The 27,316-nt window shown below is 41.9% G+C and overlaps 1 protein-coding gene across 9 annotated transcripts in view; it reads right to left on the bottom strand.

Moving 5' to 3' along the window:
* The window catches only part of LOC148331485 (protein ELFN1-like), a 171,894-nt gene that overhangs the window by 57,942 nt on the left and 86,636 nt on the right, over positions 1-27,316 (bottom strand). For all 9 annotated transcript variants that reach the window (XM_088303768.1, XM_088303772.1, XM_088303769.1 and 6 more), the window contains one exon: positions 24,427-24,495. The gene's annotated coding sequence lies outside the window, so the exon portion shown is untranslated. The remainder of the gene's footprint in view (positions 1-24,426; positions 24,496-27,316) is intronic.

The raw sequence follows: 27,316 nt of genomic DNA, 5'->3' as shown, positions 1-27,316 counted from the left end.
GAAAAGGTGGTGTCAAAGTTCATTTTGAATTAGTTTTTCATGAGGACAGCCATTTTTATTGATTGTGTACTGAACATGTTGACCTGTTTTTCTTGGATAATTAGGCTTTCCGTTTTTTTTTAGGCTGATAACTCTTTGATTTAAGAAAAAAAAAGGTAAAAGATGTTAACTCAATTTCACTTGATATATTTCTGCAAGATATATTTTACCGTTTTTTTCTGGAAGTGGCAAACTTATGTTCCTGGAGCCACATTTTCTTGAATGTGAAATAAACGCCTTATATTTGTGTGACTGGCAAAGGTGTTTAATAGGAACATTGCTAAATATTTAGTATATAAGTGCGCTCTGTTGAAAATGACTAAATATTGAAACTATATAAATATGTGAACATGGGCTAGACATTAAGGGAAGTTGGACTTTGGTTCTGACCTTTTAATTGGAAGAAATTTTAGTCGTGGACCTCTGACTTTTAATTGAATACCTCTGATACGTCATTATTTCAAGTCCAAGGGGCCGCTACAATGACTATAAAGCGCATTCTGATTCTAATTTATTCTTTGATTTATCTGACATAAATGATTGTAAACAAAGAATATACAGTGTTGAGGAAGTCAACATATGTATATGTATATGTAAACAATAGTCAACGTCTCAAATGTCTTCAACAAACATTTTTTTTAAACACACAACGTAGTCTTCAATTAAAGGGAATCTTGCATGAGCTTAACGTTGGCACTTATATAATAGGTTTGCACATGAAAACGACATCACAACTAAAATGACATGAAAAAAAAAATAAAACAAACCCTGTAGTGATTTAAGAGCATTATTTTTGTGATTAGATTTCTGACTAATTGGCATGCGCCCTTTTGGATCTCAGCTTGTTATTTTTTTTTCCAGTCTCAGCGTCTTTGTCACAGCAGGGAGGCAAGCGTGGTCATATTGCTCGCTTTGTCAGTTCTGATGTCTAAGATGGGGACCGATCGCCGCCAAAATACAAATTACATTACTACTCTTGCCACTTTACATTTCAAAGTATAAAAGTGTTCCGCTGAATTGTTTGTATGTTTCGACATCAAACAAGAGCTTATGTGATCACCGTGCCAAAATCCAAACAACCGTGCCGATCTCTTCTCCACTTACACAGGCTGAAGCGGACAAGAGCATGAATGCGCACACGAAGCCCGGCTGGTTATATTCGGACATTTAGCTCAGCTAATCTTTTGTTAAGTGTCAGGAGGGAATTGGGAACTGCCAGGAATGGATGTTTACACCTCGCCAGCCCCCGTGGGTTATTGGTAAATTAACAGCACTTCTCAGGGCAGCAGTTAGCTTTGGGGAAAACAGACAACAATAGCACAACAAAATTAGCTTCTTACCGTCCAAGCCTTTGTCCTGCGGATGCCTGTTGTCGCTCAAGCAATCGAGTACATTCGCGTCCACCACCGCTTGCAGCAAATTCATGAGGCTGTCAACGTCACAGTGCGAGTCGGTGTTGATTTTGGATGAACACCTCATTGACGAAGCCCGGAAGTGATCTTTTTTCAACGTTCTGCGTCACGAAGCAACGTGATTTTTAGCCAAGGCCGCTTTGGGAACATCAATGTTGGATGGCAAGCTTTACAACCACACTGGTTGTTGTGCCATGATGAAAACTTGGACTATGAAAACATCCAGCACGCCCGCGCACGACGGCAGAGAGGATATGCAGTGCAGAAATGGATGGCTGGGTAGATAGACTTTGAGAACTTTGAGCACAAAAGTTCCAGTGAGGAGCCGAGTGTGGCCGCATTGGACACATCATTTTTGGATGAGTGGTGAGCCTGAGTAAAAAAAAAAAAAAACTGTAAGTCAAGCTAATGTGTTTATGGCTGAAGTTGGAATATAAAACAACCTACTTTGTCGTCTGAAGAATCTGAATACAAAATCTCAGACCCAGAACTACAGTCCGACCTGTTAAGTTACAAAAAAGTAATGGTTTCAAGAAGATGACATGTTGTAGGTATCATCGTCGCCTAGAGTAAAAAAAACTGCAGCCAATCCTCATCATCACATAAATGTGGATGTCTACTCAGTCCCATTTCAGTCTCTGTAAATATCCCGAATGACGCTTTCCGTCCCGCATGTCCTAACCGTGGTCAGCAAAGAAGCAGTCTGGGAGTGTGCGTGTAATCCAAGTCTCATATATACAGCTCTGCCAGTGTATCTGCCACTTCCACATTTCATCATTCTCATATAAATCAACCATGGATTGGTTAATCCGTTTGATATGTTGATGAGGTCAAAGCTAGGGATGTCCACATGAATTTTGGTGCCAATTCATCACCGTTTTTGGTTTGTTATCTGTATTTTTTGTGACTCCTATGGAGGAATGTCGAGAGTTGAGGAGGGCTTGGCCATAGTCCTCATTCAAAGTAGCCAGTTTTCAAGTTGTCACTTATTTCCTAATTTCTTCCAAAATGAATGCATAAAAAAGAATAACTTCTGTTTCCTGATCAAAAAATATATAAACTGAGCTTGTTAGTGAAAAATGGGCCATCTCGACCGCATAGTTCTTTTAAGCAAAAATAGGTGATTTTATTTAAAACACTGAAATTTAAGTTTTAAATCTTCACCAAATTAAAAAAAAAAACATTTGTAATGAATTATTCTCCAACTAAGCTAACATAATTTTTAAACATCCAAGACAATTTAGTGTTAAAGAAAACTAGTGTTTGCCTTTTTGTAAAACTAAAGATGATGTTGTTGTCAGTAAAGCTGACATAAGGATTAATACAAACACTGAAGATGAATCTGAGTTAATGAAATGTTCACTCTTATGTAAACAAACACAATTTCACCTTCCATGGACATTATTTATGTGTCATGGTAAAAAAAAAAAAAAAAATATATATATATATATATATATATATATTGAAAGCAATTTAGAGACTTCGGAGCACCACAGCCAGTACATGTTTTCATAAACAGCATTTAGTGATTAATCTGACACTCAGATACGCAACCTCCTCAGTCACCTGGATGTCCTATGAGGACACATGACTCATTTCATTCGAGCTGCCTTCAAGTCAGTTGTCCCACACCCCCCGTTTCACATCTTCTCACCACCTGAGCCGGTGGATGATGACTAGTCAACTAGCGCCTATATGACGAGAGAGATCGGACAGCGATCACATCAGCGAGGCCAGTTACACCCAGTCAATGTGAGTAGGGATGGAGTTTGGAAGTGAGAGAGCGAGTGAATGGATGGAGGAATGGATGGGGGGGCCGAATGGATGGAAACCTGGGTCGGCAAAGTGCAGCTTCGCGGGGAGCTGAGACGCCAGGCAGGAAATAAGTTGGCAGAATGTAGAAGAAGTGTTGAGAGAATAAACTGTGGGGGTGAAGATAAGGCTGTGTGTATGTGTGTGTATTTGTCTGCTATCATCAGCATTCCATCGCGTTTCTTCCCAGAAAAGACAAATTTGAGTCAACATCAGCGAGGAAGTATATCAGGTGAAAGCCAACCTTTCCCTCTGTCCTCTTCATTTTTCTCCCTCCCTTGCTTCTGCATAGACTTGGCATCTGTACAACTCACCATCCAAAGCCATGCCACCTTAACCCTCGCTACGTGTTCTCTTCGCTTCCTGCCCCACGGCAACAGAACATGAGCCACCCAATTCACACCACCTCTTAAACGAACAGCCTGACCCCAACAGTCACCAGCCTAAAACGAAGCACTTGACTCCTTGCCGCCTGTGCGCTGTTCACTCTGACCCACAACACTTCAATGGCAACCACCCTTCAATAGCACTTGCCCATCCTAATCATTGCCAGTCAAATTCAAAGTACCCAGAAACTTACCCCTAACCTGCCTGAACGTCACTTACCCTACTGCCAGTCTGACTCTATCCAATGTAACACCAACACCCCAAATTTTGCCTTTCAACCAGTCGCCTCAATCCAATTGTCACCAGGCTAAACTAAACACAATACTTGTTCTCCTTGATCCTTTCCTACCACATCTTTCTGACCAAAATCGCATCTCAAACTGTGCCTCATCCAGTCCCAGTGATCTCACCAACTGTGTTCTCCAACCTCAACCTGCCGGAACAAAAACCGCAACCAATCAACGCTTGAACACCACAAGCCTCACCATACAAACTCTTGCCACCACCCCAACTCCCACTCTTATCACCGCCACCTTTTGCCATTAAATTAACTCCCAGCTCATAGTCAAGGCACATTCATTTGCTCATCATATCTGTATAATCATATCTGCTCCCGGGCAGTAGCTAGCATTAATGCGCTGCCGCTGCTCAATAGGTTGCCACTCATACTGCGAAAAGATCATGATGCATGCTAATCCAATCACTCTGACACAAGCCTAAATGCCAGACAGGCTACCTGCAGATTGGATGATGGCTGATGATGCTGATGTTGATGCTGACGGTGATGACGATCATCATCATTATCATTAGCACGCATTTGTTTCGACATGCAGATAAAATGACGGGCGGCATTTTAGTGAATCATGAATACAAGCGTGCACTCAGAGCTTTGTAGGGATCTGAAGTCTTTCTACTAAGCGTTTAATCAAATTGGCGACGTTTGTTTTTTGCTGCCAAAGCAAACAGCATTACTAAGCACAACAATATTTTGGACTGAAGGGAACATTAAAGAACTGCTTGTGGGTTATTAGTCAGATCTTGGCAATGCTTGCTTTTTCTTTATTTTAGCTCAGATTTAACAACTGCATGATACAAACCATAACCTCTAACTATAAACATCACCTTGTAACACTGACTCATCCCCAATTTCTGTGCTATTAAGCATCTCAAAAACTTATCAACATGGACCATTTCTGGAAAGAAAATTAATTAATTACTTAAGGCAAATAAATAAATAAATCTGACATTGAGTAATTCCTCCTCTGCAGTAGTTGTTGCTATAATGTGGCAGTTAGGCAAATCATCATCTGTGTCAGAATGGTTAAAAAGTCTTTGTTCACAATGTTTTGTCATTGTGTTAAATTGCCTATTATACATACTAGACGTAGATAATGGTGAGTACTGAAAGCTTGAATACGTGTACTGTTATTGGCCTGAAAGAAAGTGGTACCAAACTTCCTTACATTTGTGTTGAGCCGTCACAAATGTGCAAGGCAAAAGTCTTAACGTTGGCTTTTCAAGCCACAAGTCCCAAATTACTGCAGTCAAAAATCAAGCAAGTCAATTTGTGTCACACCTAGTCACGTGATAACATGGATCAAGTCTTGCTCAGTCAAGACATTTTTTCCAGATTCTTTTCATAAACTAAATTAACTTGAAAATGTGGATTTTGGAAATCAGCAACTTTATTCTGACGCTAGTCGATCATCTTTGTGAAATGGCTACAAATAAAAAATACATTGTTGAATAAAAACACCTAAAATCAAATTAAGTCAACAATAAACCTTCAAAGAGATGGTAACAAACAAAAAAAATGCATTGATACAGAAATTATGTCCTACTGTCACGCAGTTTCATTGACCCATTCTCTTCTACTCAACTAGCGCCTTCAGATTAGTTGCTTGTTTTGTGGTTCTTGCCAAAGGTCTGTATTTCAATTTAGTAAATTTATTGCCGTTTAAACTCAAGTTTTATTGGACACACAATAGTACCTGTATATTATTACCTCAACGACTATGGTTGATTGACTAACAGCCGCCCCTAATTTCTTTAGGTGAGGCACTAGGGTGTGTGTAAAGTATCTGATCAAAAAACATGGACTGACAAAAGTCAACACGCATGGCGCTGTCTGTCGGATGCTGTCAGCTCACATTGTCCGGCGCTTTGCGTCGACACACTTGCCGTCACGCCAAAAATAACGCTTTTGAAATGTTCCCTGACTGGCAGACAACATCATGATGCCAGGCAACAATTTAGTCTCTTTCAACTGTGCCTTTTTTTGTAATGCTATGCTGCAACAACAACTCCAAGTGTACATGCACATGTGTTGGGGACTCTCTGCTTACAACCTGGCAAAACTTAACACCTCCCTGACTTTAATAGGTTCTTTCTTAGTTGAGAGGCGTCACTTCAGCATTATTCCTTGACACCAATGGCAGGGGCAGTTTCTGCTATGTGCAACATGTGCAGCTGTGGGCATCATCACAAAGAGGTCTTCAAGTATTTTGCAAGGATCTATTACATCTTTGTAACTTTTTCAGGGAGGAGTAGTGATTAGCTTATTGTTGGCTGGTAGAACTGGTTGGTGACTTTGGGAGGGTAATAGCCCCCTGTCCCTGTTTTTCATTTTGAATGGTTAACTCAAATTGAGTTGTGACTGTTATTGCCATGATGTAACAATATTTAAAGAGCAAACAAACACCCACAACATTTAGGAAAACAAATCTGAGTGCAATGTAACAAAATAATGAACTAATTGGCAGTGAAATCCATAATAACAACATTTCAGAAACAATGCACTTAACATCACATAAGAACGTCGCAGTGAATCAGATCCGACTTAAAGAGCACTACGTTAAAGCATAGTGTAACAACACAACCTTCAGTTGTCCTCCACATCATGTTCCCTTTCATTTTAAAATGTAATTTGCATAATTGTACATTCTAAAAATGTACATTTGCAATTACGTGGCATGCCTGTGTACGATGCGTTTCTTCAAATCAGCTCCTATGCCAGGCCTCATGTTTTTCTATATTTGCATGTTAATTAAACAATTGCGGTAGTGTTATTATTTCACACCCTTTTGTCATCATCCACACGCTCCCTCATTTTTCTCAAGTGAAAGCAAAGTGACCACGCACAAACAATGCAAACAGAGTGTCCAATTGTCTCTGCGCTATCTTATTTGTTCCAGGGCTGATAAGCAATCTAAAGTAAATGATATGAGGGAGAAAGGGGGAATGCGATGATGCCGCTGCAGCAGAAGGATGGGGGGGAGGGGCAAGGAAACAACAAAAAAGTGTTGTTAAAGTTGAATTGAAAGTGCTGTGAAGAGATTGAGCAAGTAGGTCAGCAAGGAGGAGGAGGAGAGAGCGTGAGGATGGGGAATTGATAAATAGATCATATTGAGCATGAAGCAGCTCTGCATCATCCGGTCTTTCCCACGAACACCTCCATGTACCCCGTGCACCCCCTTCTACTGCCACATAAATAGAATTCCTAACTCATCTTTTTCTGTAAATAAAGCCAGCACACGCGCACGCACACCCCTGCCACACACACGCACCCCCCCCCCCCACACACACACACACGCACGCACACAGATAAGCTCAGCAGGCAACTGTAGTGCGCAAGACCGTCTTTGTGTTTTACGGCATGTTAATGTTCATCTTTTTGGTGACGTCTTTTTGTTGCCAATTTAGTCTCTGAGTGCGCTTATTGAAGAATTGCAAAGCCTCAGAGTCGTGGTCCAGTTCTCAATAACAATCTCAATATCTCTTTGTTTCGGAGAAATCAGGAAATAAATAACAATTTAAAAACTGCCCCCTAAAAATAAGGGGTATGGCCACGCCTCCTTTGCACCCTCCATGACTTGGTGGGAGTCAAGCCAGGGACGAAATGAATGAGGAAATGAGCACCCTATGTGCAGCTTGTCTTGTGTGTTTTCTTTAATGAATCACCAAGATTTGCAAGCGCAATTTGTTCCGAGAGGCTATGCGTAAGGTTAATTGTTTGTAGGTCGTTATATATTTAAATTTTATTCATAAGCGCTAGCTAGCTTTACATTTTTTCACTAAGGCCACTTGGGGCGACGGCTACACCACTTATCCGAAAATGCACTGCATAGCCTCACTAGGGTCGTGCGCGGGCTTGCTGGATGTTTTCAAATTCCAATTTTTCACCGAGGCACAGAGGTTCTCGTGAACCTCGCTGTCCGACATTAACCCTCCCGAAGCGCATGCCATACTGCAACGTGAAACTTTCAAAAAGACCACCTCCAGGGTTCGTTGATGAGATGTTTATCCAAAATTGACTTGAACTGCAACACGACGGCTGCAAGTAGTGGCAGACGCGAACGTACTCGACGGCAAAGAGACGCATGTCTGGACGGTAGGAAGGTGTTCTGCTAACTTCGTCTGTTTAACAACCAAAAGCTAATTGCTGCCTTTAGCAGTGCTGTTACTTGAAGATCACCACAGTGGCGGTGGCTGCTTAGCCGTGCAACATCCATGCCTGCAAGCCAGAGACTTAAAACACTTTAGCTTGCCAAGACCACATTGTCACACGGCAACACCGCAACGACTCAGCGACTTCTGGATAAAGTGGTCCTGCTAGAGGAGGCATCTTTGGTACATATGATTAGATAAGTGACTTAAGTCAGACTGTTTCATCGCTGTGACCGTTCTACTTGCTAAAGCCTCTCTTGGCACTCTGTGGCACATTTAGACCATGTGTACCAACAACGTTTGGTACACATACTTTAATTTGTTTAGGTCAGGGTACCACCCATCACTATTTCATTTATTTTTATAGTTATTTATTTGTTGATTTATTTATTAATTTTTCTTAAAAGGAGATCCTTAAAAGTTAGGGGCTTGTGACACCCAAATCCCCAATACAAGACTATGACTACTACAAGAACTTTGTTGAGTCATTTTTAAAACATTTTCATAAAAAATGTTGACAAGTAATTCTAATTCAACAAACCACTAGAGTCCAGTTGCCTTGCACTAACCTTTACGGATTACATACCCTTGATGATTGAGAATCTACACAGACATAAATATTTTTTATTTATTTATTTTTTTAGCAACCCGATAAAGATTTTTCAATGACATTGCAACAGTAAATTTAAATCTGACTTGGGCGGTTAATATGATCACAATATGGAAAGACACAAACTGACAACAAAAACATTAACATTTCTACAACAAAACAACTGAAAACGATAGTCTGCTATAAATGAATCAGTCAAAATGTAAATAATAATAAGAAAATAAAATGAACCGAATACAAATATTAACATTTCTCTTCATTAACGTGAATAAAGCTATTCAGCAAAAATGGTTCCCTCCATTTTCTACTCCTTGTCAAGGTCCACTTAATGATGTGAAAATACTTCATATTTCTCTTGTTTTTGTTCTTATCGTGTTGATAAAGATACAATATAATGCAGGCGCAAACCTGTGACACAGCTTTGGGCCACCCCAAAATTTCTTCAGCAAAATTATTTAATAACTACCATTGTTGGACAATATGTAATTTATTGGAAGATTGTTTTTACCTTCTTTAGTAAATTAAATGTCAAGAATTGCAAAGTGGCCCTTAGAGCCTGCGATTTTTCTGGATGCGCCCCGGAGGAAAAAGTTTGGACAGCCCTGGTTTAGGTTGTGCTGCTTCCCTGCATGGGTGTGGCCAAGACAGCATATAGGAACAGGAATTATTTTGGACGCTGAAGACTTTCTGCACCCTGGCTGATACAGGCTGAACAGGTGTGTTCGATCTTCCTGGTATTATTAACTAGTCAAATTGTCTAACATACAGTTTTCTAGTCGTAAATGTTTTTCGTATTAAAGATAAAAGAATCGGCAGAAGTTCAAATGGACAAAACGTAGCAGTCTCCTATACCTGAGTGAAGGTGTCTTGATTATTACACCAGGCCAGCTCAGACTCAGTCATGTGGTCGAGTTGTCACATAGATGTTAGAACTGTTGCAGACATGACTCTTCAGTCGTGGACACAATGAGCCTCCACGACTTTTCCGAAGCCTTCGGGACACTTGAAAAAGTCTCCAAAGATCAGAAAAACACTGAAATTTACTGTGACTCCTTGGCAAGCCTGCTAGTCAGAAGACGTCATAAGGACTCCAGTCTACTTCAGGTCTTCAACTATTCTCCAGGCCAGTGACATAGGGCCTTAACAAGACATAGTGTAACAACCAACTTGATTAACAGAGCAATTAAAGGGAACAACACATTGTTATGCGTCTTTTTAAAAGCTACTGGAATGATACACTGTGATCAATCAATCAATCAATCAAATTTTATTTATATAGCACTTTTCATACATAAAATGCAGCTCAAAGTGCTGTACAATAAAAACATCCAAATTACAACAAAAAACTAAAACCCATTCCACCCACCCAACATAAACACAAGACACATTCACATACACGCCTGAACTCGCATACACACAGAACACTCACATTCACACAACTTAAGAAACCATCTTCGTAGAAAGACATGGCAAGGCACAGAGAAACCATATGAGGACCCAGGGTAGGTCATCCGCGTTGAGAGGGATGACAGCCCACGGCCACAGGGAGCTCCGCCAACACACAGACCCCCGGCCCAGACTCACCGGGGTAGACCCTACACATAGTGCAGAGGGCCCCGGTCCGCCAGGCCGAAGGAGCCTCTGGGATGAAACCCCCTGTGAGAAGGCCAGCCACACCTCCCAGCGCGGAGGCCCCCCTTGAGGAAACACTGGAGCTAAGAAATATAAAAGAAAATGATTATGCTAAAAGAAAAAGAAGCTAAAAATTAAAAGGCAATAATATAAAAAGACGGAGCTAAAATATATATAAAAAAATTATGATACTAAAAGACAAAGAAGCTAAAAATTAAAAGACAATAATATAAAACGACGGAGCTAAAATATCGCAGAAAAATAATGATGCTAAAAGACAAAGAAGCTAAAAATTAAAGACAATGATAATAGATAAAATGGCAGTCCTGAATTAAAAGACCAAGATAAATAATTTAAAAGCCAAACTAAAAAGGTGAGTCTTGAGCCTCTTTTTTAAAATATCAACAGTCTCTGCGGACCTGATGTCCTCCGGCAGGCTATTCCATAGACGAGGACCAGAATGGCTGAATGCAGCCTCACCATGTGTTCCAGTCCTCACTCTAGGAATAATTAAAAGGCCGGTGCCAGAGGTTCTCAGGGTCCGCGAGGGTTGATACGAGAAAAGAACGTCAGATAAATAAGATGGCCAAGACTGTTAAGACATTTAAAAACTAATAGAAGCACCTTAAAATCAATCCTGAAACACACGGGGAGCCAATGCAGCGATTTTAAAACTGGTGGAATATGTGCCCGACCTCTGGTCCTCATCAGCACCCGTGCGGCTGAATTCTGAAGTAGTTGTAGACTGGAAATACTCTTTTTGGGAAGACCAGAGAGCAGCATTACAATAATATAGGCGGCAGGAAATAAAAGCATGCATCAGCACCTCCGTTTTAGCCTGATAGAGAAACGGGCAGACTCTGGCTATATTCTTAAGGTGATAAAAAAGAATCTTGGTTACATTTTTAATATGAGGAATAAAACTGAGCTCAGAGTAAAAAATGACGCCCAGGTTCTTCACAAGTTGTGATGATTTATAATCTTGTAGTTTTGGTAAAAGTTTTTTTCTCTGACCTTCAGGACCGATAACTAAAACCTCTGTTTTGTCCTGATTGAGCTGTAGGAAATTCTCTGCCATCCATGACTTAATATCTAAAATGCAATTTAAAAGGGTATCGATAGGTTTTGTGTCATCCGGAGACACGGCAATATACAGCTGTGTGTCATCAGCGTAACTGTGGAAGCTGATGCCGTGTCTCCTAATGACAAGAAGAAGCATGTACAGATTAAAAAGTATTGGGCCTAAAATTTAACCTTGGGGAACCCCACATTTAATTTCATGGGTTTTGGAGGAACAGGTATCCATACTTACAAAGAAACATCTGTCTGTGAGATAGGAATAAAACCAGTTAAAAGCAGTACCAGAGATGCCCACTAGGTTTTTAATAAAATGTGGTGATCTACTGTGTCAAAAGTGGCACTTAAATCCAGTAGCACCAAAACTGTGTGTCTGCAAAACACCTGAAATCATTTAAAATCCTTAAAAGAGCGGTCTCTGTACTGTGGTTCATTCTAAAACCAGATTGAAATTTCTCTAAAACATTATTTGTATTTAAAAAATAATTTAACTGTAGAAAAACAATTTTTTCTAAGATCTTACTTAAAAACGGTAAGTTGGATACAGGTCTGTAATTATTTAAAACACTGGGGTCTGAATTGCTCTTCTTCAGAAGGGGCTTCACCAGCGCCGTTTTAAACGCAGTGGGGAAGACACCCGTCTGAAGAGAGCAATTAACTATATTTAAAATCTGTTCCTCAAAAAATCCATAAAAAGCTTTAAAAAGTGATGTGGGAATTGGATCTAAAAGGCAGGTTGTTTGATTTACCTGGGAGAAAACTCGACCAAGTGTCCTTGCATCAACCAGGGCAAAACTTTCCAGTGTTTCCTCTGGTAAAAATGATAATAGAATTTACATTTTGATGAACTAAAAGACTGGATCTTATGTCATCGATTTTACTTCTAAAGGATAATGTAATCATGGCAGTCAATCTAAACAGAGCAAAGGGTAGACTGCTAGGAGCCACCTTTGTTGTCCCGGCATGGAAGTCCGTTGTTTCAGAGGTGTCTCGTTCACACCTCCTTTGTTGCAGCCTTGATCCAATCTTCCTGCATTCCTCTCCTGAGGGTCTTGTCATTAGCATGGTCCAAACTTCGGTTACACTTAAAGGATTTCATACATTTGACTATTAAAGGAATATAAGAGTTTGAGCTTAACATAGTTCTTTAGATGTTGCTGCATCCAGTGTATGAAAATGTGATATTGTAAAATGCTGAGTGTGTGTGGGGGTGTGAAACTGTGTGTGTGGGAGCGTAAGCAACAGAATGGGGGTTGTGGGGGTTGTGCAAGAATGGAATGTTGCAGGACAGATGTTGATCACCAGAAGGAGGGGGAAGCCGAGATGAACCAAGCACAACCAGGAGGAGCCGCCACTGAATTCGGCGGGGGAAGAAAGACCAATAAGAGCAAGCTAAAGTTAACTGCAGGATACACATAGCCAATAGAATCACGCCAAGATGCCTTTGTCTTTGTGTCATTTACATATTGTATAGTCACTACTGGGCAACTCGGAAAAGTTCTGTTCTGTTCTGTTGGTGGCAAGAGAGGTGTAGAGTTGTATTGAGAGGGATCCGAGACCCAGGCGAATATGTAGTAAATCTGTGTATTGGGAATAAATCCACTCGTGCGTGAAAATGCCGGCTTCCTGATACCTTTCTATTGCAGAACGAGCGCGCATATTGTTGGATGAGTGAGGGTTGGGTAAAGTCACAAATACTTTACTAATTTGAGGTTACATTGGTTTAAAATTAAATTCTAGCATTGATTTAGAGCTAAATTCCAACATTTCTGAAGTAGTCTGCAAAATCCTCACAGAGAGCGTCTGTCGCTGTCGGTGAGGACTTTTTAAGATCACAGCTGGTTAAAAGATCGAAGGTGGAGAAGAGATATCTAGGGTTGTTTTTATTAATTGTAATGAGATTTGAGAAGTAAGACATTCTTGCCAGTTTGACCGTTTTATTGTAGGATTTGAGTTGGTGACATAATATTTGATAATGAACTGTAAGGTTGCTCTTTCTCCACCTCCTCCTTTAAAATAGGTTAAAATTGTCAATAAAAGCAAAACCGAAAATGTCCGCAAGTGCGTATGAGCCATGTGTTCAGGCTTAAAAGACGACTGAAGCGCTCGCTGCCGGGGGATAGCGGCGGTAAAGTGCCGCTTATCCAGACCGACAGACCACAATTTTTTAGCAAGTCGAAGAGGACATAAAAATCTCGCTTGGTTTGCTCCGATTGTCTGCCTACTGTTTCATTCATCCGCACGTGGACAACGAGCCGGGATACGGATGGTGGAAGAGAGAGAAGAACATTTGGCAGGATGTTAGCTATGCCCGTGACTTTGGCTCCGGGATAACAGCGGGTGATAGTACCAATGTAGCATGTGTGTTTAATGATGCTGTCGCCAACAATGACGGTGGTTGGTGAGTGCAGAGGATGTGAAGAATGAGTGCCAGGGGAACCGTGAACTCTGTGGAGAGAATCCCAACCTCGTTGTCCTAAATCGTGCTCCCCAGGCCGGGTGACAACTGAGGATGGGACTAGTGAGTGGCGCCGATGTTGTGCCCCACTCGTGTGCCGGGACACTGCGTCCCTGAGCAGCCCCACTCGAGAGCGGCCGACTGGGCCACGCGTGAACTTACCCACTCCGGCCGAATTCAGCGAGAGCGGCAGGTAATTCGAAGGAGCACCTGGGACCCCAGCCCTGTGGTCAGATGCAACTGCTGACGTATCCGACCGCAGGGGCGCAGTAGTGAATCCTCTGCCAGGGCGGAAAAACAATTCTTCATGACCAATCGAGGGCGGGGAGATGGTTCTCTGCTCCTCTGGCTGCGGGATGCCACCTCGACCCAGGTGGTACCATGGAGTGGTGTTGAGCAGGATGGGCCTGGGCAGGTAGCTGGATCCCATCTCACTGTGTGTGTCAGTGGAGCCTCAGTCATACTCACAGCTGTCATGATTCCGCTGGAATGCCCATCCATAATGACGGCGGAGAGTTGTGGGAAACGGGTCATGAAAGACGAGATGAGGGACTCTTTTCGACGGAGTTCTTCCGTCAGACGATGGACTTCCTCTCTCAGGTCAGAGATTGTTTTCTTTGTTTCATCCTGCACCATTATGAACCGGGGCTAGCACGGCGGGCTAGCAGCGGCTAGTCTGAGGCAGGAGTATGCTAGCTGTTTGACAGTTGTTTGACAGATGGCCGGTTCACCGGTGGGAGCGTGTCCGTAGGTAAAAAATTTAAAACAATCACTGTATACAAAAAATAATAAAAAGTATATCCAAGCAGTAAAAGTAGTGCAAGCTTACTACGATGAGCACTCCTTCGCAGGCGAACAACTTCCGCGTCGCCACACCCGAGGTGATTGGCTGGCAATCAGTCCGGTGTATACCTCAACCAGCCCAAACTCGGTTTGAATAGGCTCCATCTCCATCCCTAACCAGGATAAGTTTAGGGTGGATAGAAGCATGGAGGGATGGATGGATTGATGGAACAACAGCGAGTGATGGAACACCCTAGCGAGGTAAGGCAGGGCGAGACTAGTGAGAGACTTGAAGAGACTGCAGAAACTTAAAATGAAAAATCAAATGCACTGTCAGCCCCTGGAGGAAGACCAGAAAGAGAGCTCTGTGCACCTTCTTACATGTTTCAGTTAGGAACAACTGGAGACATTTGAGGCATGACTGGCTGACTCCAAAGTCAAGTGTGTTTAAGTAAATTCAGTCGAGATGTGATAAGGGCATGTAATAGTTTCAAAGTGCTGTTATGGAAGAAAAAGCTTTACCTTTGCAATAGACTCGCATTAAGTTTGACAGCGCAGTTGGTCCTTGTACAATACAAAAGAAGCTGCAGCGGGGGTTGAAAAAAATGGCACAACTGCCATTGAATTAAAAGCAATCCTAAAGGTAAGTTTGCATGTTTGCTGTCAAGTACAATTAAATGAATTGTTGTGAATGCTGTGAGAGCAGACATTGCTATTTGGCCGGCTGCAACGGAACATTCAGGCCAAAATTCCCTGTGCAATGTGCCCTCAACAAATCGAAGTTATTGGATTGAGGTGGGCATTCCGTCAGACTGACGGAACGGTCTGGTCCGGTCCATCACTGATGTTTTGCTGACATTTTTTCAAAATAAGTGCTTAGGTGGACTTTTAACAGAAGTCTGGCTAGAACCGCGTTAGGGCGGCGAGCCAGCAACTATGAACAGAAATGTTGCATTTCAATCAATAGGTATGAACATAAAATAAGACATTAGCAATTTAGCAGATGAGCTCAGACGTTATCATGATGAAGACCACAATGTCAAACATGATGAAGACCACAATGTCTAACATCAATTTATTAAATATTATGTACCGTATTTTTGCGCCTTATAAAGTCTCTAATTTCCCCCTAAACAAAAGATGCGCCTTGACCGAGCCTGTCCCTTTGGGGATTGCAGAGTGCATGTTAGCACTACCAGCTGGCCAAAGTCTGAGACATCTATGCTACAAATTGAGTGTGACAAATACATTATGTGAATGTCTTTTCGGTGATGGTGCAAGAGAAAGCTGGACAAAAGGGCAGCTGTCCACAATGTCATAGTTCGTCTTATCGTTCATGTTATTGCAAGCAACAGACTGCAAAAAAAAGCACACCACTCACATCTTTCTAACCTGATAAGGCTGATAAGATCCCAGAATGCCTCAGTCTGATAATCTCCCAGAATGCCTCAGTGTGATTATCTCCCAGAATGCCTCAGTACTGTTTTTGTGTTATTTATATTTCTTTTGGTGATAGGAATGGCATGAGAGATGCATGTTTTGTGTTAATTGTAGTTCTTTGTTTCTGTTAAAGATGTGCTCTCAAAGTCCTTACTTTGTTACGTATATGTTTATGATGTAATACTTTGTCACATCCTTTATCCTTTGTAGCCTATGAATAAAATATTCACTTCTTCCACACTGTCAGATGAGACAGGTTGTGTGTAGTTATTCCCCTGTCAATACAGAAATTCTGGTTTGCTGAACCTGAAAATAGTTGGACGCGATACGACTGCTGCGTACTACCACTCTGCCAACAGGTTATGGGCCCAGGATCCGACTGAAGCCAGGACAAAATCAGGAATTTTTGGACTCTACCACCAGAAAGAAGCCGCGACGTACTGCGAGTCTGGTGAGCATAACTGCGAGTAAACCAATGGCTAACGCAATGAACCGGCGGCCGACTGAAACGGGTAGCCGCTGGAGTAGACTCGTTTTTGACGGGAATGAGAAAAACTATGAACTGTGGGAGACAAAGTTTTTCGGTCATTTAAAACTACAAGGGCTCAAAGACGCGGTTCTGCACAATCCTGCTGAAAGTGAGACAGATGATGAAGATGATAAAAGAGCCGTCTTTGAAGCGAGAAATGCCGAAGCATATGCAGAGCTGATACAATTTTTGGATGACAGCAGTTTATCACTGGTAATGCATGATGCAGCAGATGATGGACGAAAGGCACTGCAAATATTGAGGAAGCATTATGCGGGTACTGGCAAGCCGCGCATTCTTAGCCTCTACAAAGCGTTGACCACGCTGAGAAAATCTAACAGTGAGAGTGTCACTGAATACATCATATGGGCAGAAGCCGTCATCACAGCAATTCGAAAAGTTGGTCAGATATTGTATGACGAATTGCTCATCGCAATGGTATTAAATGGGCTGCCTGAATCATTTGAACCATTCAACGTCCACATAACTCAAATTGAAGAAGCAATGACTTTTGCTGACTTCAAGACGAGACTACGGGACTACGAAAACAACAAAAATCTAAAAAGACAAGGATCAGAGGACAATGTCATGAAAGCAAGAGGACGACCAAGTACGAAAACAGAAAGTGCAGAAATTGAGTGCTTTAAATGTGGCCGTAAAGAACATAAAGCTAAAGAATGTCAATGTAAGCAGTGGTGCAGTTTGTGCAAGAGCGCCACGCACCGCGACTCAAACTGCAGGCGTAAACAACGGTCGGATAACGCACGAAAAGTTACCGACGACAAGGATTACGCATTACACCTGAATGACATTGACACAGATATCCAGCCGGTGCGCAGCATCAACAAAACAGGTTTTGATGGTCGACACGGGCGCCATTTCACACATCATAACCGATCTGGGGAAGTTCAAAGCGTTCGATGACAGCTTTCAAGCCGAGACACACTGCGTGGAATTGGCTGATGGCACAAGATGCAAAGGAGTAGCAGAACACAGGGGAGACGCGGAGGTCTGCCTGATGGACAACAACGGAGAACGACACAAGGTGACACTGAGACAGGCGTTATTCGTTTCATCTTTTCCGCAAGATATCTTCTCTGTACAGGCTGCTACATCCAGTGGTGCGACAGTCATCTTCAAGAAAGGACATAATGTTCTACGACACAAGGATGGGACACAATTCAACATTTACAAATACGACAGGATGTATTATTTAAACACTGTGAATGGAGAAAATGACGACCAATGCAAAAGGTGTTGTGACATGCAGACATGGCATGAGATCATGGGTCACTGCAATTATGATGATATTCAAAGGTTGCAAGAGGTTGCTGATGGCATGGTGATTAAGGGTAAAATTGACAAAGCAACATTACAATGTGATGTGTGCACTCAGGGAAAGTTTATCCAAACTAGAAATCGAGAACCTGATGCCAGAGCTAAAAATGTACTCGACATGATCCAAACCAATCTGGACCAACCATAAGTGTGAGTCCAAATGTCACTCAGGGTCATGAACCCAAAATGACACCTGATGTGAACATCCATCCATCCATCCATCCATTATCCGCCGCTTATCCGGGGTTGGGTCGCGGGGGCAGCAGCTTCAGCAGGGAAGCCCAGACTTCCCGCTCCCCAGCCACATCTGCCCAGGCGTTCCCAGGCCAGCCGGGAGACGTAGTCTCTCCAGCGTGTTCTGGGTCGTCCTCTGGGCCTCCTGACGGTGGGACATGCCCGGAACACCTCGCCAGGGAGGCGTCCAGGAGGCATCCTAAACAGATGCCCGAGCCACCTAATCTGGCTCCTCTCTACGTGGAGGAGCAGCGGCTCGACACTGAGTCCCTCCCGGATGGCCGAGCTTCTCACCCTATCTCTAAGGGAGAGCCCAGACACCCTGCGGAGGAAACTCATTTCGGCCGCTTGTATCCGAGATCTTGTTCTTTCGGTCGCATTCCACAGCTCGTGACCATAGGTGAGGGTAGGAATGTAGAACGACCGTTAAATCGAGAGCTTTGCCTTCTGGCTCAGCTCCCTCTTCACCACGACAGACCGATACAGCGTCCGCATCAGAGCGCAGGCTGCACCGATCCGCCTGTCAATCTCTCGCTCCATCCTCCCCTCACTCGTAAACAAGACCCCAAGATACTTAAACTCCTCCACTTGGGGCAGGATCTCCTCCCCGACCTGGAGAGGGCACTCCACCCTTTTCCGACTGAGGACCATGGTCTCAGGTTTAGTGGCGTTGATCTTCATCCCAACCGTTTCACACTCGACTGCGAACCGCTCCAATGACAGTTGTAGATCACGGCTTGACGAAGCCAACAGTACCACATCATCTGCAAAAAGCAGAGCTGAAATACTGAGGTCACCAAACCGGATCCCCTCATCGCCCCGACTGCGCCTAGAAATTCTGTCCATAAAAATTATGAACAGAATCGGTGACAAAGGGCAGCCTTGGCGGAGTCCAACCCTCACTGGAAACGAATCCGACCTACTGCCGGCAATGCGGACCAAACTCTGACATCGGTGGTACAGGGACCCAACTGCCCGTATCAAGGGGCTCGGTACCCCGTACTCCCGAAGCACGCTCCACAGAACTCCCTGTGGGACCCGGTCGAACGCCTTCTCCAAGTCCACAAAACACATGTAGACTGGTTGGGCGAACTCCCATGCACCCTCAAGGACCCTGTAGAGAGTGTAGAGCTGGTCCACTGTTCCACGGCCAGGACGAAAACCGCACTGCTCCTCTTGGATCTGAGATTCAACCTCCCGACGGACCCTCCTCTCCAGTACCCTTGAGTAGACCTTACCAGGGAGGCTGAGGAGTGTGATTCCTCTATAATTGGAACACACCCTCCGGTCCCCCTTCTTAAAAAGGGGGACCACCACCCCGGTCTGCCAATCCAGAGGTCCCCGATGTCCACGCAATGTTGTAGAGGCGTGTCAACCATGACAGCCCCACAACATCCAGAGCCCTAACGAACTCCGGGCGGATCTCATCCACCCCCGGGGCCTTGCCACCGAGGAGCTTGTTAACCACCTCGGTTACTTCAGCCCCCGAGATAGGTGAGTCCACGGAGTCTTCAGGCTCTGCTTCCTCAAAGGATGTGAACAGCCAGTCACAAAATGATGAAACAGAACAAACAGAAATGGCACCTGAAGTGAGTGACCAAACACAGACTGATGAAACTCAACAAAGACGATATCCTTCCAGAGAGAGAAAGAAACCAAAATATTGGTATGAATATGTAAGTGGTGAAGAATTTGATGATCAGACTTTCACCAGTGTTGACTACTGTTACCGGTTAATGTGTAACACACCTGTAACATACAGCGAAACCATAACCTCATTCAATGCAAAACAATGGCGTGATGCAATGGATGATGAGATGCAGTCGCTAAAAGACAACAACACGTTTACCCTGACTAACTTACCTAGAGGTAAGAAAGCAGTGGGGGGTAGATGGGTGTATGCGCTGAAAAGCAATACTGAAGGATGTGAGAATTACAAAGCACGTTATGTTGCAAAGGGATATAGTCAAAAGATGGGTGTAGATTATGATGAGACATTTCCACCCACCGCAAACATGACTAGCATTAGAGTGCTAATGCAAATAGCAGTACAAGATAACCTGATTCTACATCAGATGGATGTCAAAACAGCATACTTGAATGCACCAATTGACTGTGAAATTTACATGGAACAGCCAGAAGGCTATGAAGTCAAACCAAGCACTGGAGAGAAATTGGTGTGTAAGTTACAAAAGTCACTTTACAGACTAAAACAATCCGGAAGAAATTGGAACAAAATGCTGCATGAATATTTGGACAAAAACGAATTTGTGCAAAACCCAGCTGACCATTGTGTTTATACAAAAGTGAACAATAATGACAAAGTGATCATGATAATATGGGTTGATGACTTGATTATTGCCGCAAGCAATGAAAAAGTGCTAATGAACGTGAAAGAAATGATGACAGCAAAATTCAAGATGAAAGACCTAGGAAAGCTGAAACACTACCTAGGTATTTATTTTGAACAAAATGACAAGTGTATCAAAATGACACAGGGAAAATATGTTGAAAAACTACTGGAAAGATTCAACATGCACGACTGTAAACCAAGAATGACACCATGTGAACAGAAACTTGACTATACTGGAAACACAGAAGAGATGTCTGACGTCAAGAAGTACAGAGAGGCTGTGGGTAGCTTAATTTATTTAACTACGTGCACAAGACCTGATTTGAGTTTTGTTGTGAGTAAGTTATCCCAATATTTAGCTACGCCAACAGAAGAACAATGGTCTACAGTAAAACACGTCTTAAGGTACTTAAAGGGTACAACTGGCAAGGAACTTTGCTTCACTAAATGTGATGACAAACTTGGATTACAAGCATACAGTGATGCTGATTGGGCATCTGACACAAGTGATAGACGAAGCACAACAGGTTACTGTATTAGCTTGAACAAAAATGGCCCTGTTATTTCATGGAAGACTAAGAAACAACTTACCATTGCATTGTCCACATGTGAGGCAGAGTATATGGCTCTAGCTGCCACAATGCAAGAATGCTTGTACATAGTACAGTTGTTGGGCCATATTGACAAATATCAATATGAGCGACCAATTATCTTTGAGGATAATCAAGGCACCATAGCACTGGCGAAAAATCCTGTAAAAATGTTGACATAAAGTACCACTTTATCAGGTCAACTGTTAATGACGGGAAAATAAGTTTGGAATACTGTCCAACCGACCACATGGTGGCAGATGTCTTGACAAAACCAGCAACAAAAGTTAAGTTGAATACATTTGCCAAGTTCATATTTGGGAACTAACAGGTATGTTCAAATACAAGCTTTTTCCCAATGTTTAGAGTGGTCAAAATAACAATGTGAGAGCAAGTGGGGGTGTTAAAGATGTGCTCTCAAAGTCCTTACTTTGTTACGTATATGTTTATGATGTAATACTTTGTCACATGCATGCTTATGATGTGCCGCCCCTTTCATCCCTTTTATCCTTTGTAGCCTCAGAATAAAATCTTCACTTCTTCCACACTGCCAGACGAGACAGGTTGCTCGTATTAGGTTATTTGCTTGTATGATGTTCAGAGATATTTATGGTTTTGATTTGAATCCATGACTCTAAAGAGTGTGGTGACCAGTGACATCCCTCCCCTGATCTAGTAGGTACTTGCTTGTATGATGTTCAGAGATATTTATGGTTTTGATTTGAATCCATGACTCTAAAGAGTGTGGTGACCAGTGACATCCCTCCCCTGATCTAGTCTGTTAGAAGTGTTGCCATGACATCCCTGACTGGTCTGAGTTGAAGTACTATTACGAACAGACGTGCGCAATTTCTTTTTTACTTTGTTTTATTTTTATTTGACTTTGTTTTATTTTTATTTGACATCCAAAGTCGAAGAGGTGGATAGTCAGACTTGCCTTTGATAGAATGTTTTTTTTTTCTTTCTGGTAAAATCAAGCTGAGTTGCAAACGAGCTTATTGAGCCATTCCAAGAGGATATTCACATTCATGCTATTGCTCAACGCACCAAAATTTGTCAAACTTTTCGTGGAAGAAGAGGAACCATCTAAAATCACATTAGAGGTGAAAATGTGACGAGCTAACACGCGCCTTATAGTGCGGCGCGCCCAGTCTAAGTATTAAATACATAAATAGCACCCTCAACTGGTGCTGCGCCCTTTGATACAAGCGCGTCTTTTGGCCGTAAAAATACAGTACTCTCTAGGGGTGTCTTCATACAATATTTTCCACTTCCGATCCGATCGGCAGCCTAGAGTAATGTCCGATTCTTGTATCATCTGATAAGATATGAGCATGAATGCTTCATTCTGCAATTAATTTTTTAGTATGAATAGTTTGAAGAAACTTTATCAAGTTATAATATTTAACCGATTAACAATACAATACAATACAATACAATACAATACAACTTTATTTATATAGCAGTCAGTGGCGATAAGTTGGAGAATATCCATCCATTATCTTAACCACACTTCTCCACACATGAGTCGTGGGGGTTGCTAAAGCCTATTCCAGCTATCTTTGGGCAGTACACCTTGGACTGGTTCCCAGCCAATCGCCGGGCACAGAGATGAACAACCATCCGCGCTCACACTCATACCTTGGGACAATTTAGAATGTTCAATCAACCTGCCATGCAAGTTTTTGGAATGTGGGAGGAAACCGGAGTACCCGCAGTAAACCCACGCAGGCACGGGGAGAACATGCAAACTCCGTACTGGAATTGAACCCTGCATCTCTGTACTGTGAGGCCATCACTAAGTCTCAAAATTATATAGTTTAATCAGTTTAGATTTGCTAAGGGACAAACATTTTATTTACATATAATGTGACATTACAAAGACAGTAGTACGAAATGAAAAACATTTAGTGATTTAAAATATACATTTTCATACACAGAATTACACATAAAATTATACTTGATGGCAAGTAGTTTTTAAAAACTTGAGAACTGCCCCTCACAAATCCTCTTGAGTGTCCTTGCATTATTACAGCAATAGCTGTAATTGTTTTTAATGATGTAATAGGATTTTTTTTCACGTTTGTAAATGTCACTGTAGATCACAAGTGTCAAACTCAAGGCCCGGGGGGCCAGGTCTGACCCGCAACCTAATTTTATGTAGCCTACAAAGGGCAAATCATGTGCGTCACCTTCCTGTTTCGAGCACATTTCCTTTGCTTTTAACAACATTGAGATATGAGATATTGCCATTAATTTGTTACCAATCCTCCCCCTTTAAAATAAAATGAAAAATTTTGAACAAGAAATTATCTACTGACCTCTGATTTCAAAAATGGCTTTCCATCCATTTGTTGTGTATATGTGATCATGTAAGGTGATCATATGGGTTCACACGTCACAGTCATAACGGCCCTCTGAGTAAACTAAGTGAAACTACATCTTGTATTTTAACCAAACAAAAACTAACTTTAATTATAAACTTCCTTTGTTGTCCTCTTTGCATTCATTTCAATATTGCTGTCCATCCATACCTGCAGAAGAAGAAATGTCATATAGTTGTTTGAATGTTGAATTGTAGTTGACTTAATTAGCAGTACTTAGTGAGCATTATTTTTACCTCGAACCCTGTACCTTTGTACTGAGGTGGATGTGCCAACTAGTCGTCCACCATGTCGCCCTAATAAACACTAATACAAAATAACTAACTTGCTCTAAAAAGTAATTCAAACTAACTGAAATCAAACAGCAAAATTCAAAATATAATATCAATGAACTATTAAAAGCCCGGTATGAACACAGTATTTTGATTCATGGGCAAAGAATTAAGACGAATAAAAATCTTATCTGCAAACAAAGCAGCAGCAGACTGTAACAACCCAGCAGCATATAGTTCCAACATTTTGTTCCTGAGTGTAATTTCAAATCTAAACAGCGCTCGTGATGTTAACTTTGACCGTGCGATATTGAAACACTGTCGATGCACAGCAGGACCAAAGCCATGATGACTTCTTTCAAAGGCAACAAGTCAATCGTATTTGTCCCAACATCAAGCGGCAGTTGAAATATGGGAGCAATGCGCGCGTTAAGCTGCTTTGGCTTTATTGTTACTCCAACGCATTATGAAAAAGGCCAATTTCAATTAAAGTCTGCACCTGTTACACTTTGATCAAAACACTGTCGCTCGGGAGTATGGGAGGAGCTCTTAGGGGTGGGGGTGGGAGGTTGCATTTTATATAGCCTGGCATTTGATGATCTCAGCTCCCGCACCTGTCCTTTACATTACCTTGCTGATGCTTCACAGTTGCAGGCGACACTTTTCTCACATCTCGTCTATATTCCGTCTGCGACACGTCTGAAAGAACAATAAACAAACAATTAAGACAATTAGCAGTGGAGCTCTGACAGGAATTTTACATTTTTTAAACAGTGCTGACTGTTGAGGGAACACGGCACAATAAAGAGTTGATGAGACCTTCTAAAACATTGCTAAATGTCATTTCCTGCAGTAGTAATGGCTTTGCATGGTGACGTGTAAAATAGATGGTAGGTGTATGAAGTGATTATTATAATAAAGAGTTTAAGTCCAGGGGAGTTGAGACAAATACTCTGTAACAGCTTACCATGAAAAAAAATGCACTGTAATGCCATATAGTAAATAGAGCCTGACAGATTTTTTAAGACGATGCTGATTTAAGGCAGAAACTGCGGCATCCAACCTTCTCATAAATCGAACAATGCGGCCCGTCTAGGTCGTGGAGATCCACGAGGGAAAAAAACACGCTTTTCACATTTTATTTCAATTTCGTTTTGGTAGTAAGTGTGAAAAAGACAAGAGATGGCACAGGTCGCCTCCACACCATAGCAGTCGGGTGTTACATGCAGCACTGTAGAAGTGGTACATCCCCTGATAACAGTCATAAGATAGGTTAAGTTTTTTCAGATCCCAACAGTCAAATTTGGAATACAAAAAATTCTCTTTCTTTTCTTGGCAATGATCTGATTACAACCAAAGTAGAGACCCCAAGTGATTTACAGTACACATTGGAATGACTGCTACCTAACTAGCCTTTGTAAGTCTTCACTTCCAAGATTCACTTCACTTCAAGATTCCCTTATCTCCCGGTCCCTAACACAGACTTCTGATACAATAATTTGATAAACCCTCACTCTCTTCATTGTTAAGTGAAGAGAACTAATGCAATATTAAAATCGGTCTTTATTATCATATACCTAAGCTCCTTTATTTATTTAGCCTATTACATATACAAGACGACTCAATGTGTTTCACACAATTAAAGAAAACCCCTAAAAGCATTTAGAAACAACTGCAACTTTCAGTAGCAAAGCAGAGAAACAAAAGTAGCTTTCCAAAATTACTAACATAATGTATATTGCTGGGATTTAAACACATTAACAGAAGATTTGAAAAATATTTAAAGGTAAAGAAATAAGTTCTAATATCACTTGAAAAACTATCATACAGTTAAATTGATTTAAAAACATTTACAAGACTAAAAAACCCAGGTTCTTAACCTGGATTTAAAAGTGTCTATACTTGGGGCAGACTACACTTGGGTTTGCAGTTTATTCCATTTGTGTGCAGCATAACAGGTAAATGCTGATTCATCATGTTTGTTTGGCCTCCACTATTGACACCAGTCGACAGACCACAGAGCTCGACTGGGTTTATATTCAATCAGTATTTCTATAATGTATTCAGGACCCAAACTATTGAGTGAGACAGAATTTTAAAGTCTAATCTAGAGCTGGGGGTCAATGTAGGGCTGTTAGGACAGGAGTGATCGGCTTTAGGGGTAGGTATACAGTAGTTGATTGGTTTGCAACATTGCATGATGACCTTTAAAATGTGTGATAGTCCTCTCTTTTTTTGACATCGCTTGTGTTGGAGCCATAATTCGTGTCAATCTAATTGGTGCAACTAGTCTCCAAGGTGGTGTTTAGTCTAATGCAGGTTTCCGTGTTGGAAATGTGATTGCATTTTTTTCTTATAATTGTATAATTCCACATTTTCCCCCCTCTACTTGGTCTAAGCAGGCAACTGTTACTGATGAACGCTTTTGTTTCTTGAGTTCTACTTGTGTTTCTTCAAGCCAGAAAGTTGCCATTTGAAATGACTTTATTTTTGTGTCATGATTGTGATATGCTTGTTTTTGTACAAAATTAAACAACTGAATGAAAATCTTCTAAGTCAGGTGATTCCATAATTTTTGCAAGGAGCAGGTAGGTCAGTCTGTCGGTGGTAAGAAGGAATCATGGAAGGTAAATTAGGAGGAAGGAAAGGTTAGTCAGGGTGGCACGGTGGCCGACTGGTTAGCACGATGGCCTCACAGTGAGAGACAGCATCGGGCGTGGGTTCGATCCCGGCTCCGGCCATCTTGTGTGGAGTTTGCATGTTCTCCCCATGCTTGCGTGGGTTTCCTCCCACATTTGAAAAACATGTATTGTAGGCCAATTGAACACTCTAAATTACCCCTTGGTGTGAGTGTGAGTGCAGATGGTTGTTCGTCTCTGTGTGCCCTGCAATTGGCTGGCAACCAGTTCAGGGTGTCCCCCGCCTACTGCCTGAAGATAGCTGGGATAGGCTCCAGCACCCCCCGCGACCCTCGTAAGGAGAAGCGGGACAGAAGATGGATGGATGGAAAGGTTAGTCTGTAGGAAGGTCAGTGGATCTGTCAAACACTCATATTATTTCTCATAAACTTTCATTTCAAACCGTGTTTAACAAGGCAAAAGTTCATCTAAATGTTTTTTGTTTTTGATCAAAAACAAGGTCACAAAGTGCTGGGATTTGGGATAAAGATAAAGATGACCTTTATTAGTCCCACAATGGGGAAATTTGAGGTGTTACAGCAGCAAAGATATAGATCACACAGAGTCGGCGGCGTAATGTAGCCGTTAATGTATAACATTAGCAGCAGACATTCATAAAAAGCATGCAAATATACACAGTATAAATGTATCTAGTGTAAGGAAACACTCCTAATGCCTGTCCATTATACAGAGGGGGAAACGCTGTAATGATAAAAACTGTAATGATAAAAACTACTGAATGATTGAAAATACTGCAATGATAAAAGTACTGTAATGGTAAGAGTACTGAAATGATAGAAAAGTACTGCAATGGTAAAAAGTACTGCAATGATAAAATATAC

This window comes from Idiotropiscis lumnitzeri, chromosome 8 (assembly GCF_059441095.1).
Source record: "Idiotropiscis lumnitzeri isolate Australia: NSW breed Sydney's pygmy pipehorse chromosome 8, RoL_Ilum_1.0, whole genome shotgun sequence".
In the NCBI taxonomy this organism is placed as follows: domain Eukaryota; kingdom Metazoa; phylum Chordata; class Actinopteri; order Syngnathiformes; family Syngnathidae; genus Idiotropiscis; species Idiotropiscis lumnitzeri.
This window is presented reverse-complemented; position numbering and strand designations above follow the sequence as displayed.